This window comes from Thunnus albacares, chromosome 13 (assembly GCF_914725855.1).
Source record: "Thunnus albacares chromosome 13, fThuAlb1.1, whole genome shotgun sequence".
Lineage (NCBI taxonomy): Eukaryota > Metazoa > Chordata > Actinopteri > Scombriformes > Scombridae > Thunnus > Thunnus albacares.
Window position 1 is genome coordinate 16,339,355 of NC_058118.1, and position 18,856 is coordinate 16,358,210.

Sequence of the window (18,856 nt, forward strand, 5' to 3'; positions counted from 1 at the left end):
CATTTTGGTCACTACCGAATAATTCTTGAGAAAAATATCTGGAGCTTTAGCTGCTAAATGCTACACTTTGTTCCCCAGCTAGCTGCTAATTCTGTCTGTCAGCTGGTCAGTCAAGTCACCAATTTGGTCCAGTCTGAAATAGCTCAACAATTATTGGATGGACTGCTGTGAAATTTGGTGCAGACATTCATGGTCCCCAGATGAGGAATCCTAATGATTTTGGTGATCCCCTTATTTTTCCTCTGGCACCACCATGCGGTTCACATTTATGGCTTTGGTTAAATATCTCAACAACTATTTGACTGCCTTGAAATTTGGTTCACACATTTATGTCCTACTTGGAATGAATTGTATCACTTTTGTGATCCCTTACCTTTTCACCTACCTCAAGTCAAAGTTCCACTTTGTCCAATCATTAGGTATTATGACTAAATACCTGAAGAACTAAAGACATCCCCATCAGCCTCAGCTGTAGTCTGTGTTAAGTGGTAATTAGGGAATGTTAGCATGTTAAATTAAGATAGTGAACATGCTAAACAATATACCTGATAAACATCAACATGTTAGCATGATGATATTAGCACACAAGGCCTCACAGGGCCACTAGCAGCTGTAGGCTGTAGCATCTTGTTACTGGATATCTGTTGAAATATCTAACTGTAAATCAATTTTAAAAGGACTGTTTTCACTGTTATGTTAAAATATTAATGGCGACAATATAACCCACAAGTTCTTTCCCACAAGTTGAGGTTATGCCACACACTCTCATTTCTTCTTCTCTCTTGATCCATTTCCTCTCTTTCCCAATGTTTCTTGCTATCTTTAACCATTTCTTTCCATATCTCTTTAGCTTGCCTGTTTCCCTTCATCTTTCCAAGCAATTTCTCTTTCCATTTCACACTGATTCAGAAATCACTTTTGTATGCGTGGAAAGAATTGAGCAACCTTGGTAACAACAGCTGGGTTCCTTATTCAGTCGTTAAAACAGAGTTGTAACATTTGTTGGATAGAATTGGATCACTGGAGTTATATGGCCACGATGATCATGAAATTTCCCTATTCTGATATAGGACTAATACAGTATGGAGATGCTATAGCAGATTTCAAAAATACCTTTAAGTATGAGGATGTCTTCTATAATTCAATAGCACAGGAACACTATCAGTTCCTAAATGCAAATCATCAGTGTTCATTTCACTCTAAGATGTGAAAATGAACACTTCAGCAGTGCTCATATTAGTCCGTGCCATTAGTGTTAATTTAACTTGTACATAGTTTTGAAAAGCTGCCCCAGAGCTAAATCAGCTCGGTGTGGACAAACAACTCTCCAATCAACAAAAAATAATTGTTACAGAAAAAATAATAATGCTGAGAAATTTGCTGTTTTGGAGCAGAATAATGTTTTTGTTTTGTTATTGCTTGGGCATGCTGCAGAAAGAATTGATTGAGTTTAATGAAACAACCATAACATGTTGGGGGGGAATTAATCTGAAGTCTAGGTCAAGAGACCCTCTGCTTTTCATATTTTGAGCTTGAAACATCACATAAGCAAGTATTTATTAGTGCACACGAAGAGGAATATATATAATTTCTGTCTAATGTTGCAGTCAATTCTCCAGTGCTCCAGTCAATTCTCAAATCTCATTAAGCCTAGGGCTCTGTTTATTTTATAGCTCTCATGATTTGTTGCTTCTTTGAACATTTAAAATTTAAATCTATTGTAAATGCAAGGTCAAGGCATCTGATTAATGTATTACCAGTATTATAACCACTCTTGTATAAAACAGACCTATGTTAAGCAAAGATCTGCATAATACATTTATTTTGATTATGCTACAGTAAGACAAATAGGTATGTCGATTGTATAAGTGGCCTAATAAAATATATTCTGTATGCCTCTATAATTATAATACATCTCTGGAATGATTTTTTAGCATCATAAGGCCATAAAAAAGACAGACTGTGTGTAAAATCCAACTCTCATGTGTCTAGGTTATAATGTTATACAAGTTCAGCAGCTCATCATGAGCAAACGGGGAAGGAAAAGTGATTTGTATGGGTACCGGATACTTGGCTTAATACCTCAATTTTATACTTGAAAGTAATGTGCTTTTGGGCCCTATTAGAATAAATCTGCATATTTTCATGAAATTAAGATGATGACAGATTTGAAGATTGACTTGAGTAATGCAATATCTAATGTCTAATATTCAGTCTTGGGGAGTCACACTTTATTTAGTCCAGTATTGATACTAAGTATTAAATGTCTGTAATATGTTATTTAAAAGTTAGTTATCCTGCAAGGTGTCCATACTGTAAATATTTTAGATCTGGGTAAGCTGAGGGTTGGACTTGTACGTCAGTGTTAGAGTTGTACATTTGGGATGATTAAATATTGAAAAGAAAAAAACAGGTATATGTATACACTCTATACCTGATGAAGGTCGGACAGAGTCTAATAAATGTTTCAGCAGTGAGCAAGACAGTTTTTCTTACTGTTTTCAAGTTGCATTTTTCTCCGATGCACCTGTCACACACTCAGGTGTGCAGAGATATTTTCAAGATGATTAAATATTAAAATTAAATATGATCTAAGAACTGTAGTATTTTACCCTTAATGTTGAACCTGGAAAGACCTACAATGATTTAGAAATATCTATTGCATATATTGTTTAGCATGGACAATGTACTGTATATAGACTGGGTTGGCTATTCAAATATAACACAATGAAGATGTTCCTTTACTTTGAGAAAGTCTGGCAGGTGGTAAAAGGCCCTTTATCAGTGTAAAACACATCATATAGTGTAGAAATGTTATTAGTGATGTCTATCTTTTGGTTTTGTATATGTGTTACCAGAAGCTGTCTTTGACATATAGATGTGTCTTCTAATTCCATGTTGGATGGGCCAAAAGATTGGCATGACACAAAAATAAAACATAACTGACTAACTTACAGACTGACTGACGGATATGCACCAAATAGGCATGTTACGTGACTTGGATGTTTGACTTCAGAAGGCTGTTTCCACATTCATCAGCTGTGCTCGCCTTACAGGTATACTATACAAGATTTGTCGGTTGCTGTTTGTAAACACAGCATTCAAAGTTGGTCCCCCCTCCCCGGCTTGACCAGAGTGAGCTGAGAGCAGAGTGAGAGAGAGAGACAGAGAAAGAGAGAGAGGGAGCGAAACAGAGCAGTATATAAATAGCAAATAAACATGCCCACACCTCTGCACAACCCTGCAGGAAGGTGTCACATTGCCGGATTTTGTGTGAATGCAGAGCTTCATCTTGTCTGCTGTGGCCTCTCTGCTCTGTGTGTGTGTGTGTCGGTAAAACAGACACACGGACAGCAGAGGAGCAGCACACAGCAGTAGTCTGAACACAGCAGAGAAGACAGAGAAGCAGGAGAAACACTGATGCATATAAAAACACAGCGATGTAACCTGGTCACTACAGTATGAGTCCACCCTCACACTTGCATGCTGTTATTGACTGGGGGCTACACACCCACTACCCAAAGGTTGATGCCCAGAACATCCCTAATATAGCAAAACAAACAACATAAGTGATGATTGAGAGGGATTGTATTTTTTTTTTAGGAAAATAGTATACCGTCATAGATCCCTTCCAGACATGTTTCAAAACATGTAAAATATGCTCTGCTTGAAATAATAATTTGTATTTGACATGAGTTTTCCATAGAAAAAAAACTTCAATTACTTCATTAAAAGCCTTAAAATGACATCTACTCCTTCTTCCTCACTGAAAAACCCATAATCTCTGAATATGCAAATGTTTGTCATTTCAAAAGTTAAACTGCTGGACACAAGATGTCTCCTTCTTCGCTATGAAGTCCATTCTCAGTATATGTGCACTGTAGGCCTCAAGTTTCCACATCACAATTGTGTGTTACATTCTGGACCATGATTGGCTCCAAACTAGTTGTGATGTCACAAATCCTGCTCGTAAGCCCACCCCTTAAACTCAGGTTTAAATGGGCTGTAAGAGATATCGACATTTTGGCTAACTTTCTGTCTGTTCTTGCACTTAGCGCTCCCCTCTCTATTTTCATTTGTGTATTTCTAGTTTATAAGTCATCGTCTGTCAGTGTATGCTTATAAACATATACAGCATACTTTATAAAATATACTGTCATTTGACCATAACAAAGCTTTATATGACTACTAATATTTCAGAACTATCCTTTCAGGAAGCACTAAGCACACTGAGTCGAGAGGAGCTGTTGGAAATGTTCATGTTCTGCCGGGACCCTAGCCTGATCTTCTTTGCACTACATTGCAACACCAGGCAGGCCTCAGGTCCAGACCATCCTTTCCCTGGACAGCCACATTGGTGCATTTGTCAGAAGTGTCTGGAGATGCCATCAGATGCCGAGAATTTATGCTGTGGTCAGCAGCCACCCTGGTGCATATCCATGCTGCCTCAAATAGATGTGTACATCCTTCAAGAAAGGGTCTTGAAGCTGGCTGTGGGAATCTGGAATGACATCCATGCACAGTCTGATGCCCAACACCCGAGTGACCGCAACCATCAGTTCCACCATGCTGTCTACACACAACATGTTATGTAGCAGCATGGAGTGTTGGGACTAGGAAACAGGGTTGTGATCCCCAGTTGCTGCGTTCTGAAGATTCAGGAGCGTTTTTTAGATCCTCACGGCCGATATGTAAGACTTTCGCTTAAGTAGAGTGTAGACCTGACACTTTATACCTGCATCCACACTTTGTTTTATTTATTGTATTTCTTAAACTTTGTTTTATTGTAATTGTGTATATTGCAATATTTCAACGTGTATATAATATATAAAAGATTTTTTTACATTCACCCCATTCTCAGTTTGGTTGGCTTTATGATACAGGAATAACAAGGTTGACAGTATTATAATGCTTTATTTTAGTCCAGTATAAAATATGTTTTTTTAAAAATCGCAATATTTACATAAAATACAGAATATAAACATATTTTGCTGGGGCCTGAAAGACAAAGCAGGAGCTCAGCATTGCTGCTGTTGCAGGGATTGTCCTTTTAAAACACAATAGGGAGCAGTCATTTGAAGTGCATCACAGGTCAGGATCAGTTCTTTCATCACTAATGATAAAAAAAAAACGTACTGAGTAATTATTTCAGGTGATAGGGCTTTTGTCAGTAAATCATGGAGCTCTTTTGGACAATATTGGACAACTCACTAAATACAAGTTTTAGAGACTGTTTTTGTATATTTGGGCACATCAAGATAGTGCCTTATCAAGTTCCCCATTTGCTTAAATAAAAGAAATTCTCTCCATTTTATTTAGGAACATCTACAATATTAATATTATAATATTATATCCGAACCATTTTCTCTTATGTTTGAGGGTAAAAACATGTTCCACTACACATTTCACATATTGAGTTTCACCCAAGGCAGATTGTATGATTCACCTATTCCTCTGCTGGCTTGTGTCTGCAACAACTTTTCTGTGGGTGGTGCTGGAATATTGCACAGAACTCCTAGAGGCCTCCTTGACCTCACTGATGGCATACCAACACCGGACGACAGCCTTTTCTGCAGGACAGCTCTTTGAAGTGCTGGCATGTAGCTGTAGTTCTTCACTTCCTTCACTGTCTGCAGTGTCCACCTCCTTGATTTCTTTTTGTAAAGCTTATGCCACCTTATCGGATGGTAAGAGTAGTTACGTTTAACTCAATCATTTGTACTTTGATCAATCATTTGTAATTTTCTAGCTTTGGTAAACACTATTAGAATAATTCATTTTGGAATATTATTGACAGACTTACCAAATTCCTACCTAAATGTTGAAAACATGTCTAAAGCATAAGATGGCTTCATGATGAACTTACTCAAATGATCCATTTCCCTTTCGCTTGGGTAATCTGCTCAGGCAGTCAAATATTTTTACCCATTCTTTTCATGCTACAACAGTGTCCATATGATCAGTAGCCAAAGTTACTGTATACCATTAAATACCAAATTAATAGCACCCACCCAGACAGACTGACTTGAAAGTGAAGTACTTGTGGACAGACTTGAGCCAGTGCTCATTCAGGATTACTTCTACAAGTTTCAGATGAGCTTCGGAGTCCTTCTGCATCCAGAGCTTGTCTTTGTTATCTGTCAGTGGGTTGATGTTTTAATGTCAAGGAGCCCTACTCAACATACTCAACATTGCAGTGGAGGCGACACTTGTAGATAATAACAGCAGCTTACATCTTTGAGTTGGTGAATAAATGTACATATTCCTTGACAGATTGATGTACTTTATTTACATTACATGTATAAAATCAAACAGTATGACTGCACATCATAATGTAACTGAACATCAGTGTGTGTTATGACTTCTTGTCATGCCATACTTTTGAGTGTCCACTATTGAAATTACACATATACAGTTTCAGATTATACTCCATTGGGCACTTATTACACTTACTGAATGTATTTTTTTGCCAAAGTTTTTGGATCCATGCCACATGTCGAGTGAGTGATGAACTCCACTGTCTTTTTATTTCCCCTTGGCTGAAATTGTCAACAAAACAAACATAAACAATGTTGGTATCAATAAACATTTCCTGGTCATAATCCAAAACAGTTACATTTATGTCTGATGAATGTTTGGGAACTAATGCTCTTTATTAGCAAGAGCAACAGCAGCAAATGAAACATATACTGTAAGTGCAATATGTCCTACCAAAAAGAGCTGCAATTTGGGCCTGTGCAGAACTCTGAGAGCTTCAGTTCAAAAGTGCTTGTCAAAAATGTGGATGAGCGCCTCCCTCTCCATAATGAAGGAATTTCTCCCAGTTTCTCTCTTGTCCATGTTGACCACGCTGATCATTTCTTTGGTGCCGTGATCCACGCTGGTGTATGTACAATGTGCACAGAAACCAGGACTGTCCATTCGAGCATCACCTCTTAACAGAAAACACAAACAAAAATAAGTTGAGTTAGCCTACTCATTTCTAATTACTATAAATTTGTATTTACAGCCATTGTATTGAAGTGCATTGCATTCACTATACAATAAAGTTCATCAAACAAAACAAAAACACAATAACTCTACAACTGACAAATCTAATGGAAAACACAGCTTATGTAATATTTGGTAGAGAGAGAGACAGAGACAAGACAGAGAGATAAATTTTGAATCAGACACCCTGGGTCTATTAGCATTTTAACTTCATACCACAGTCCAACACCAAAACAATGACAACTGCACACAAAGTGCCAAAGCCAAAATGCTTTGACCTTAAATTGAAAAGATTGGAGAGAACTGAAATTAAAAACCAGAATAAGCTTCAATGTTATCAAACACTAAACAGAGAAATTGAACTGGCCAATCCTGAAAATTTGTAACAAAATACAGACCTGGGGACCATAGTCTTGAGATAGAAAAAGAAAGACATTCAAAAACCTGGCTACCCAGAGACTGTGTCATCATTGTGACCTCTTAGAAACAGAGACTGAAATGCATTTCCTTCTCTCATATCCAAAATATGACAAGATAAGGGAAACATATCATCCTAAGTTTGCAGAAATATTCTCACATTTTAATACCCTTTCATAAACACAGAAAATACCAATAATTCTGGGAGAGGCTGAGCAAAACTTGATAGACTCAGCAAACAGTTCTCTGTTTAGGGGCGGCTGAGATTGTCACTACAATGAGAATAGCTGTTCCATGTTAAAGGTCAGTCCACCTTAAGGGAGCCAGGTCAGGTTAGGCTAACCCATTGTCGCTAACTTCGGGGCTAACCCCCTTCATTTTAATCAGCAGGTGGCAAGCAAGACATGGGAACTTGGCTCGGGTCTTGTGGTGTTGTAGCATTTATTCACTGACAAATAGCCTCTGTACACACATTGCACTGCTACGTTCACCTGCTATGTTGCCAGCTTCATCGTCACTCTCTCTTTCTCTCTCTCTCTCTCTCGACTGCACACTCACTATACACACAACCTACGCACGGAGCTATCCCTTAAGGGAACTGCACTACTTTTATAACACTATAGAAAGTTAGTTAAAATCGCCTTAATATTGGTGTAGGAAAAAAAGACTCGTCAATCATCGATATACGATCCATTCGCAAATCAGCACAAGCCTCTCAGAAGGCATGGTTGTCACCTTTTGCTGAAAGGTGACAATTTTGCTTCCCTGATACTGGTGAGTTAGCTAGCCAATTCACCTGGTAGCAAGAATAACTGGACACAAACTTCCCTTCCAATCAACAAAGAGCTCTTTCCTCAGGAGGGCTTTCTTCCACCAGCCACTGTACACCAGCGAAATTAGCATCATCCCTGGCAAAAAGAAACCATTCAGCTGAATATTCTAATATCTAATATGCAACCGTAACTACCATCTATTCAAAAGAAACTAGCCAGCTACCTCTCAGAGGAACTCCTGGAAATGCTTGACAGTAATGGTTGGTGCGGGGGTTGCTTTCCTCTGAGCTTGAAGGGTGTTGATGTGAAGCAGTCTCTCTCATAATGAGGAAAAGACAGATGAACATTATTATCTAATGTTTCATTTCTCAGTCATCCACTTGGCTGTAAAGTTAGCTAGCATTACTGAGTTCATTTTCTGCTATAATGAAGCACATATAACTACAGCTAATATTAGCTACCGAGCTAACAATAAGCTTCGCTCAGATTAAAAACCTTTTAGGTTTTCCCACCAATTGAAGACCACACTGATATAAATGCGGGTCTTACATGACTCCTCTCTCTTTTTTCCCTGACAGCTTTCTTTTCTTCTTTCTTTTCTTCAGCCATCTTAATTCACTTGGTGTATTTGGTTGTGTAAGCCCTTCCTGGGAGTGCTGGAATCGGTTTTCATCACTTACAACACCTTTAAAGGTGCTGTAAGTGATATAAGGCTAGCACAGAGAAACCTTCCCTCTTCAGTTGCTGGATGTGAAAACAGCCTTTTAGTGTCAAACATACATCAGTCTGCGCAGTGAATCCCGAACATCCAACTGATGCACCAAGAAGAAAAACACATTTTTGAGTGGAGGGGGACTTTAAATCAGAGTTTAGGTTGTGTACGTACAGTATATCAGCAGGATTTTTTGATATCACAACCTGTTTGGAAACTAATTGTAGTCCAGTACACTACTTACTTATTCAAAGAGAGAGAGGGAGAAGCAGAAGAAGAGAAACAAGCAGAGTATTTTTTAAATGACTTAAAACATGCCTGAAAGGAAACAGTTTAGCATCAGCCTATCAAAAGTGTGCTTCTCATATAATAACAAACAGATTATTGCATCCATTTATTCATAACATCCACACCTCTTGTCAACTGCTACTTTGTATCAAAACAAGATCTGCATTAATGCAACATTATAAAATGAATAAATCTCCACACCAGGTTTAACTCCAGTGTGTGTGAATTCTTCTGGCCAAATACGGTCTGTTTCCTAGTTCTGAAGTCAACACCGGTCACCCACCATCTGTCATTCCAGTCACTCATCTGCCAAATGTTGTTCAGTATTATCTACTTACTGATAACTCTGGCAGGTAACCAACCATTGTTTGGGGATTCTGCTCCATGATTGGTTGGTGGGTAAAACAATCAAAGTCTTTAGTAAATACCAGAAAATATCAGACTGTGACACGTCCTGATGATACAAGGCTTCTTATATATTCACCATCTGTGAGGGAAATGTGGCCTTTTTCTCATGAACTGTAGCAGTTTGTGTAGATTAAGTTTTGCATTTTAGAGGTGAAAGGGGTCATCAGGGATCCTGTTTCATAAATGTCAACAATTCTCTCAATTTGTCTGTCACATTTTTTCCTTTGCCCTCCCATCCATCTTTCTAGCGGCCTTGCATCTCTGCTCTGAATTACTCGTTTCCATTCCTGTTATCTGCTCTTGTGAGGCTAATTTCTGCCTTGACCAGATGAGCTGCACCTATTTTCTGTAAATGCTGTGTTAGTCTCACCTAAGCAAAATGTATGCAACACAGAGACATTAATAACTCTTCTCTGTCTAGCTCCCCTGCTCACCTTGCAAGGATAGGTCATTCGAAGAAATGATGGACAGGTGATCTGTGCCGGGCTGCAGTGACCTCTATAACCTTTTAATGACCTTTCACAGCCTTCGGACCAGCCGATTAGTGTCTACGCCGTCCCTCTCTGATTAGCCTGGAAATTGTAGCTATTTGGACGACCTTTTCAGCTAAAAGGTCCACTCCCGACTCCGCTTTCCCTTTTCAAACACTTGTACTTCTTTTCGACTGCCTTCATTTACAGCAGTGCTCAACTCCGCACACATATACTACACACAAAATCCAACACTCCACCTCAAGCAGCACATCTCCCATCTCCCCTTTTTGCTTCTGAAGGGTAACATGATGAGGCTTATCGACCCCTGTGTTGTTAACCACAGCAAATTTGTAGTTGTGTTCTCCTACGTTTCACTGTGTCCTCGGTGTGGACTCCAGCCTAAGTATATTCTAATTACTCTTCAGTTTCTGTGGCTGCTCTCACGTCATATAAACTCCTTCACTTGCCTTATTTCTTTGCATTTTTTTATTACAGTATGTATCATATTGCTGACCCTGAAAGCCACAATTCCAGCACCATTATATGACATGTAATTCCAGAAACCACAAAGAGGCTGTGAGTCACTTTGTGAGACAACTAGGGGAAGCAGGAATGCAGCATTTTTATCAAACAGACAAAAAGAGAGGGTGGTCAGACAATACTGAAAGACCACCGACAGAGCTCACAGTGGAACTTTGTCCTCTGTGGTCAATCGACAGCTCAGTCAGACTTAATTTCAGGCAGTAACAATGCCACAGCTGCAGATGGAAATGTTCAATAGATTAAATAAAGCATTTACCATAGGCTAGATTATAAACCGTCAGCAGTGCCTGCCCACACACTGCATTTATTCCTCCGAGACTCCACCCAAATGAAGGAGTTATTTTATCTCCCCAATCCATATCTTTCACTTGTCCTATCGTTTATCTTTCTCTCCCTGTTGTATTTTATCGCTGTCTATCTTGTTTTACAGGGTTTGGGGAAATGAGATACAGAGAGAGAGAGTGAGTGAGTGAGGAAGACAAAGCAGTGTGTTTACTATGGAGCAATCTGCATCTGTTGGTCCCTGTGGGAGAGCCTGTTGGCCTTCACCTTGAGGTGTGCACATACAGGCAAACGTGCTCCTGCTCACACATTCAAACATGCACAAGTGATTTGAGTGGTTGCAGAGGACAAAAGGGGGCATAAAAGACTGCAAGCCTAAATCTTAAATGCCTGTAAATGTCAATTATTATTTCCTTGAGTAATTTCTTAACTGTATGGATTTGGTTTTACAAAAGCACATGACATTTATGACTTAATATGTTAAAAGGATAGATAATGCTGTCATCTAACATCAATAATATTTTGTATATTATTGTTTGTTTTCTAATGCTTTCTCTCTGGGATCAGTAGAGTTAATCTTATCTTATTCCAAGTGAGTGTTACCATTATCTAAGTATTTTATTAAGTATTTTAATTATTTATATCTCTTTTTCTTTGAGACTCATTTTGAGTTTATGCTTGTAATATCACCCTTCATCTTTTATGTGCACATGTTGGCTACATTTGCTCCAACCTTTCTGTAGCACTTGGTAAAAACAGTGCTTGCGGGGTGGGGCAACTGTGTCACCATTAAAGAGGAAGCAGAAAAAAACACTACTGGACGATGCTATTATCTTACTGCAAGAAAACATTTGTAAGCTGAGTACATCACCCACCACAGGGCACGGTGCTTTCTTTGCCAAGAGACTATTCAGCCCCTCACTGCACCATGCATTTATTTTACTCATAAATAGCAAAATATCACAGACCAGAGCAAACAACCATAATTCATAAAATTCCCATCTCCCTCCAGTAATTAGCCTCCCCCAACATTTCCTCCTCGGCAAGTACTTACAGAATGCAGTGCTGTCTCGCAAATTGTTTTAAACTGTGCATCTCATCCTTAACATTCAATGTTTTCAAATGTAAAACTTCCTACATAATAAGATAATTGTCTTCACTCAAACATTTTAGCAATAATAAGCTTCATGAATAATTCAAAAGCAGAGAGATACATAAATAACGTTTAATTGAATACCACAGGGAAATTACGAGCCAACAACACCAACAAAACATATACTAACCTCCCAGTGATAACCTTTCTGTTTTCATTACACATTGTTTTGTTATTTTCTTGAGATATTATAAAATTTAAGTTGTAGATAAGGAACCTAATGAACTTCTGAACTGATGCTCTTGCTGAACAGTATTTTACTATTATAATTAATTATTTATTTTAAATAGACTTATGGAACAAAAATGTATTCCCAAAGGGGCAGAAACTGTTTTGGCTGTGCAACAAATTTGTTTGGTGCAAGAACTTGCAAATCAGATTTACATATTACCTTGTGAATTTTAAATTGCCACAAGCTGTTAAAATCTCCCTTGTGTTTTTTTTTTCTTTTTTTTTTGGTGTATTAAGCAGTTTTGTTTCTTGTTTTTTGTTTAGGTGGCAGGTATTAGAGATGATAGTTGGAAGCATTGTCATTCGAGATCCACAAGCTAACATTAAGCTATTTATGTAAAAGCTCTGAAATGTAAACATAAACATAATCATCAGTTGTTAAAGGAATAGTTGGACATTTTAGGAAATACATGTATTTGCTTTCATGGCAAGAGTTCATTAAATATGAAGCCACAAGTAGATTAGCTTAGCGGGTGGAAACAGGTAGAAACAGCTAGCCTGGATCTGTCCAAATGTAAACAAATGTGCCCATTGTGCCCAATGTCAAACTATTTCTTTCAGGAACATACTCAGCCATGTAATTTACCTTGATCAGTGTAATGTATGGGGCAAAAAAAACCCATCACTGATCACAACAAGCTGATGCTGCAAAGTGAAATAAATGTATGGCAATGAATCAATAAGGGAAATAATATTAAATAGGGTTGACATGAAAAAGAGTGACAGACAGAAGCACAGTGTTGAGAGAAGTCTAGGGACTACATATCAGGTGTTATTAGGTGCATAGAGACTCTGAGGAAGAGAGAGGAGTGCTGAGTGAGCTAAACTGTGCTGTCTTTAGGCTTCTCTTTTGTCAGTTGTATTGACCCGGTGGCACTGGCACCTGATCTGCATCACATTTAATGTAATCAACGCTGTGTTTTCTGTCTAGAGTACACTGTGAATACAGATAGTTGAGAGAATGCAACAACCAAAAGCAGTCCGGGTGGAGTCTAGAGATGGTGGAGCGTAGCAGTTAAAACCTTCAGCAGTGAAACTACACAAGCCCCCCCGGGCCAAAGACTGAGTCCTTACTGTTCCCTTTCCTCGTTGTTGTCCCATATTTTTCATTTTTCTGTCATAAAGTCAACTGTCTCTCAATTAAGAATAAGACCAGGCAACCTTAGTTCAGTCAGAGCAGGGAAAGAGCCTGTGGGGAACATTGACTCATGATTTTCTTCCCAAAAACAGCACTGGACTCTCTTTTAAAATAGGTCTCTTTTAAAATAAAAGTCCAAATCAAGTCACATATCTTCATGAGCAAAGAATAAGAATAAAAGCAAAGAACTACCAGCAAAATATACATTAAGTATCAAAAGTAAAAAGTAGCCTACTCATAATGCAGAATAGCGCCTTTCAGAGTGAATATTAATGTGTTTGCAGAATTTAATGTAGCCAATCAATGTGAGGTGAGGTGTTAGCAAATAAGGTGATAATATGTCAATTTTGCCTGTTAACACACCCAGTATTTAAGCCAGCAGACAACAAGCAACATTAGCATTCAATTAGAGGTATAGTTCTGGCTAATGGCAAATGTAAGTCTAATATTCACTCTCCTTTTTGCTCTGTTTTTGGTCTCCACCAACTCCTGAGGAAATTATTTGATTCTTACCTGCTAAATATTCAGCTATGTTCACCAGCTAGTCTCTAATAATAACTCAGCGCCAAATCTGCGGTTTGGCGCTGAGTAGGTAGCATACAGACGGTTTATCACAGCCATCTTCAATGAAAACAGCCACCTTACACAGCTGGAAAAGAGGTTAAAAAGAGCAGTGAAAGTGAAACAAAACAATAAGCTGAAAGACACTAAAAAGCACAAGAGGTGGTTGGAAACAGGAAATGAGCCCCAGCCCCCTTCCTACATGGACTTTGTCACTGTATAATTACGTCACCTGTTTTGCTCCTTTGCTACTGTCATAATTACCACGGCTGCTAGAAAACTTTGTCACTTGAAAGTACATACATGTTGTTTTGGGACACTTGCTTCCCTAACCTTAAGCATGTGGTTATTATTGAAGCCATGACAATAACGGTCCCTTGACTTTAACAAAGCAGTCATTTTAACCCAAGCCATGACCATTCCCTAAACCTGAGTTGTTTTTGTCCCTAAACCTAACCAAACTTAGCCTTAGTATTGTCATATCATAAAGCATAATTATTTTTCAGTGATGATTTGTGACAGTTTTGGAAGGCACAGACAAATGAAAATGCTTCTATGTGTCAAAAGCCAAGTCAGCAACATCTCTATGCAGTCATATAATGCATGACCACCCAAAACTTTCCCACAATACAGAAAATACTTGTGAACTTTCGGGTTTTCGTGAGCCAAGACGCTTTAAAAATCACTTAAAAGAACATTACTCTCAACACAGGAACCAGAGACGATATTAATAATATCAATGGCAATCTACCTCCTCAAATAAATAAAATATCTCAAGGCTTTTTACTCATTCCCAAAGGGAATCAGCACAACATCTGATGGAATATTGGAAGCTACATGCTTCATCTTGCACATGCATGTTTCAACATTTGGAAGTCAGTCAGTCAGCAGAGTCATTTAGTCTTCATGGCCAGTCTTTTTGGCAGTCAGTTAATAAATTTGGTAGTGTAATGGTTCAACAGGGGCACACAGGTACTTACTACTTAAAGGATTTTTCTCTCAACAACTTGGATACTATTTGTGTTGTGTCCATGATACGTATGAGCAATAATAACTCATCAAGTTATTGATTAGTTATTGCCCCCCATCCCAACCCCCACCCCCCCAGAAAAAAAAGAAACAACTGTTGACAGGTTTACAGCCTTTTCTTTGTTGATTCTTTGTTGTAGAGATGTTCTAGCATTCTCAGATCTCAGCAATTACTTTGATTTCCAGTGCATTATTGATGTTGAAATACAAACATAAGGTACAGTTTATAATAACTCCCACCACTCTCATCAGAGTTGTTTCCAGATGCAGCAGGCAACTGTTGTGCTACCTGCTCAGCACCAAATGGCAGACAAAATGATCAACTAGCTGTTCAACGTAGTGGAGCATTCAGCGACCAAAGAGCCAGATATTACCCTCAGGAATTGTTAGAGACTGAAAATCAGAGCTGAAATAGAGTGAATATTGGACTTAGATTTGCCAGGTGGCCAGGAACACAACTCAAAATGAATGCTAATGTTGCTCCATATCAACAGGGTGTGTAAAAGGTTTGTAACTTGTTTTCGCTGCCCCTAATTGGCCAAAAGGTTTAAGCAGATTGGCTGTGGTACTACATGTGTACTATGACTGTTTTTACAATGTGGTATCTCTACTTTTACTCTGTAAAGCCTCTGAAAACTTCAAATACTGGGTTTGATAGACACAATTGTCACTATGTACTTAGTATCACTGGTATTACTGGAGAAAGAAAAAGGAGGTAAGAATATGCGCTCTCTCTCTCACTGTCTCTCTGTCTTTCTTTCTCTGTCTCTCTCTCTTTCACTCTTTTGTTTTATAACCATCTAACCCAATCTGATTGCAAATAATGAGTGTGATTACTTTAGAAGCTGCTAATAACTGTAGCTAATCCCCCCTCTGCCCCCTTTCATTTCATCTCCCGCCGCTCCTCCTGCATCACTCCACGCATCTCTCAGCTTTCTGACTTTGCATGCCATTATTACTGGATGTGCGGCCCCTGAATCCACAACCCCCCACCACCACCCCCTCGCCATCACCTATTATCCATCACTAATGACAGGAGGCAATGTTGTAAATGTTCTACTTGAAGTGGAATTAGTTGTGGTGTGTGTGTGTGTGTGTGTTGTAACAGGAGGTGTGTTAATGTTATGCTGCTCTCTAAATGGGAGTGCTGCACATCAACCACACCTGAGTGGGAGTCCTGTTGCTGACCTGTAAATGACAATTTGTCCCGCCACCACAGCGATGAAAATGACGTTTCACTCGGGAACATTTTAACCTTTCATCAAAGTTAAGGAGAAGTCTGTCTTTCTTTTCACAATCGGCATTCACTTCCTTTTTCTTACGATAACTATAAACAAAGCAAAAAGGACACAGAGCTGCAACCACATTACCTAGAGTACATTTTATTGGTAGTTTTAGATGAGGTTTTCAAAATGAAGGTTAAAAGGTGGTGCTGACTAGAGGTCCCCAGAGCAGCCAGTGTAGTAAATGAATTGCTATAGAGTTATGTACACTACAAATGTAAATGTTTTGCCAAGGTGAAAGATAGCTGATCTCAGGCTTCTTGGTATTCTCATTAATTGAGATCAGTTGGGGAGTCCCATCTGTGTACACCGATACCAATATTTCTTTTTGAAATATAATCCATATTATTGTTGTTAATTAAAATCTCGGATATGCCACAAGCTCTCGTGCTAGAACATATTTGATTCTCATGAGTAATGTGAGTAAAGTAATAAACAAAGCTATGTCGAACCAGCAGGTATACAATACATAAATACATGTTGAGCCTGTATGTATGTGCGTGTTTGTTGGCAGGTTATTGGGTGAGATATGTGTTGGTGTTGGTGAATGAATGTGATAAGAGTGTGAAAAAGGGGATGCAAAGCAATACTTCAAAGAGGAAAAGTGTGCAGAGTCACATCGATAAACCTTCTCTCAAGGTTATCACTGTTTCCACACTGTCTTCCCTTTCTCTCTGCGCATGCTGCACTCTGATAACGTAAATTAAAGCTACATAACGAGCAATGGATACACAAGTGTACTGACACATGTAAAAGCCCAAACTGAACCTGCTCCTATTCTACTGGGTGAACTTGCTCATACAAGAATTGCATAAGACCTAAGTTAAAAGGTTACAAAGGCAGCCTTCACTCACAAATGAAAAAAACACCTCAAGCTGCAATATTTAAAAACAGTTTCCATTTTTATTCTACGACTGGCCTATAAAGTGATTTGTGCTCAAATGCAAAAGGACACTGAGTTGAATCATCACTGCAAACATCCATTATGAAGACTCCCACTTTTACAGTATAGGAGCAATCAAAGCAAAGAAATCACATTAATTTAAACATCTTGGTGTGTTACTCCTTTATTTGTGGGAGAAAGCACGAGTGTGTATATGCACAATAATCTACACAAAGTGCAGATACATATAGATGTGGTGCGTGGGTGCCATGTCCACTTATTGTTTTGCTTAAGTTTCCCTTTTGATTTTGGATTGAATATATGTTGCCCCTTTGCCTGACTTGTTTGTCTTAGACACACATACATACACACTTTAAACCTCCTCACTCCCTTACCCTCTTGCTCCCCTTTGTCTGATTTACAGCAAGAATATTATAATATTTCTGTTCCTCATAAATCACTGTGACAGCGAAGGGCCACATTACACCTGAGTATAGGAACTCCCCACTTTGTTTCGTCTTTCCTATCTTTTTATCGCACCCCATCTTATTTGCAATCTCTTTCTCTCTCTCTCTCTATTCCTCCCTCAGGGACTGACACATGGCTCCTCATCAGTGCTGAAGAACATCAACAGCAGCCTTGTCCCCTGGGTGTGTTTTTTAACTCTCCCTAATTGGCATGTGCACCATGATACAACAGTAAGCCTGTGTGCGCTCTCCTCTCACAGCAACAAAAGACCTTTTGTAAACCTAACTAGCACAGCCTATATGTGACACCTATCTAAAACTAGTGTCATATCCTTAAGGATAAAATATAGTGAAAGAAAATCACAGGGATCCTGAGAGGAGACAGTCATTGAAAACAGTCTCTCATTTGGGAGCTGCCTTGCCTTGAAGTAAACCTGGAGACCACATCTATTAAACAGTTGGGTCATCCCTGCCTAACTACCAGGTCCCTGCTGGATGATCACTAACCCAGTGCCTTTGGATAACATGTACACTCACCACAGGAACACCTGTGCAATCCAATGCCATCCAATAAAACAGGTCTGCCATAAATTCTACTTTGTTGACATTCTCAGAAAGGTGAAAATTTTAGTTTATGTTTATTATTGAGGTTGTAGTGGGCGGTGGAGGTGTACTGGAGTGAATTATATTGAAAAGTGTTCCTAATTTTTTGTCCACCCAATTAACATACATGAGGGGGGACGCAGATATGGTTAAGGTTTGGTTAGGTTTAGGTACAAAAACAACTTAGGGAAAGATTGTTTAAGGTTAGGGATGATTGTGGTCATGTTTAAAAGAAACCAGTATTGACTGTCGATAGGAATCAGGAAGCAAACACTCAAAGTCTGATGTTTTGTTGACCCATCCAACCGCCTCCGCCACCTCCTACTGAGGACTTTATCACTCTATAACAATGTCACACTGTTTACTCTTTTATTATTCATTGTTCTTACAATGGTTGTATCACTTGAACCTAAATATATGTCGTTTTGGGGTATTTCCTAGGAGGACAGACTTGTGTGGTCCTTCATTATAATATAAGAAATTTGGGGAATCTAATAGTAGAACTCAACTTTGTCACAGGCCTGTTTCAGCCTCTCTTTTTTTAACTCAGAAATGTTGTAGGTAAAACCCAGCGGGTTATTAAGGAGCTCTGATAAGGTTTCAAGAAAATCTGTGAAAAACT

General features: G+C 38.8%; 1 long non-coding RNA gene across 2 annotated transcripts; it reads right to left on the reverse strand.

Moving 5' to 3' along the window:
• Window positions 1-6,327: 6,327 nt before the first annotated feature.
• On the reverse strand, window positions 6,328-8,959 carry LOC122995920. 2 transcript variants are annotated; one of them, XR_006406886.1, is made up of 4 exons: window positions 8,404-8,959; window positions 8,204-8,315; window positions 6,712-6,932; window positions 6,328-6,539 (listed from the first exon to the last, which is right to left on the reverse strand). It is a non-coding gene; the product is annotated as an uncharacterized LOC122995920 (long non-coding RNA). The 2 variants fall into 2 exon arrangements; XR_006406885.1 differs by having other exon boundaries at window positions 6,328-6,932.
• Window positions 8,960-18,856: the final 9,897 nt, after the last annotated feature.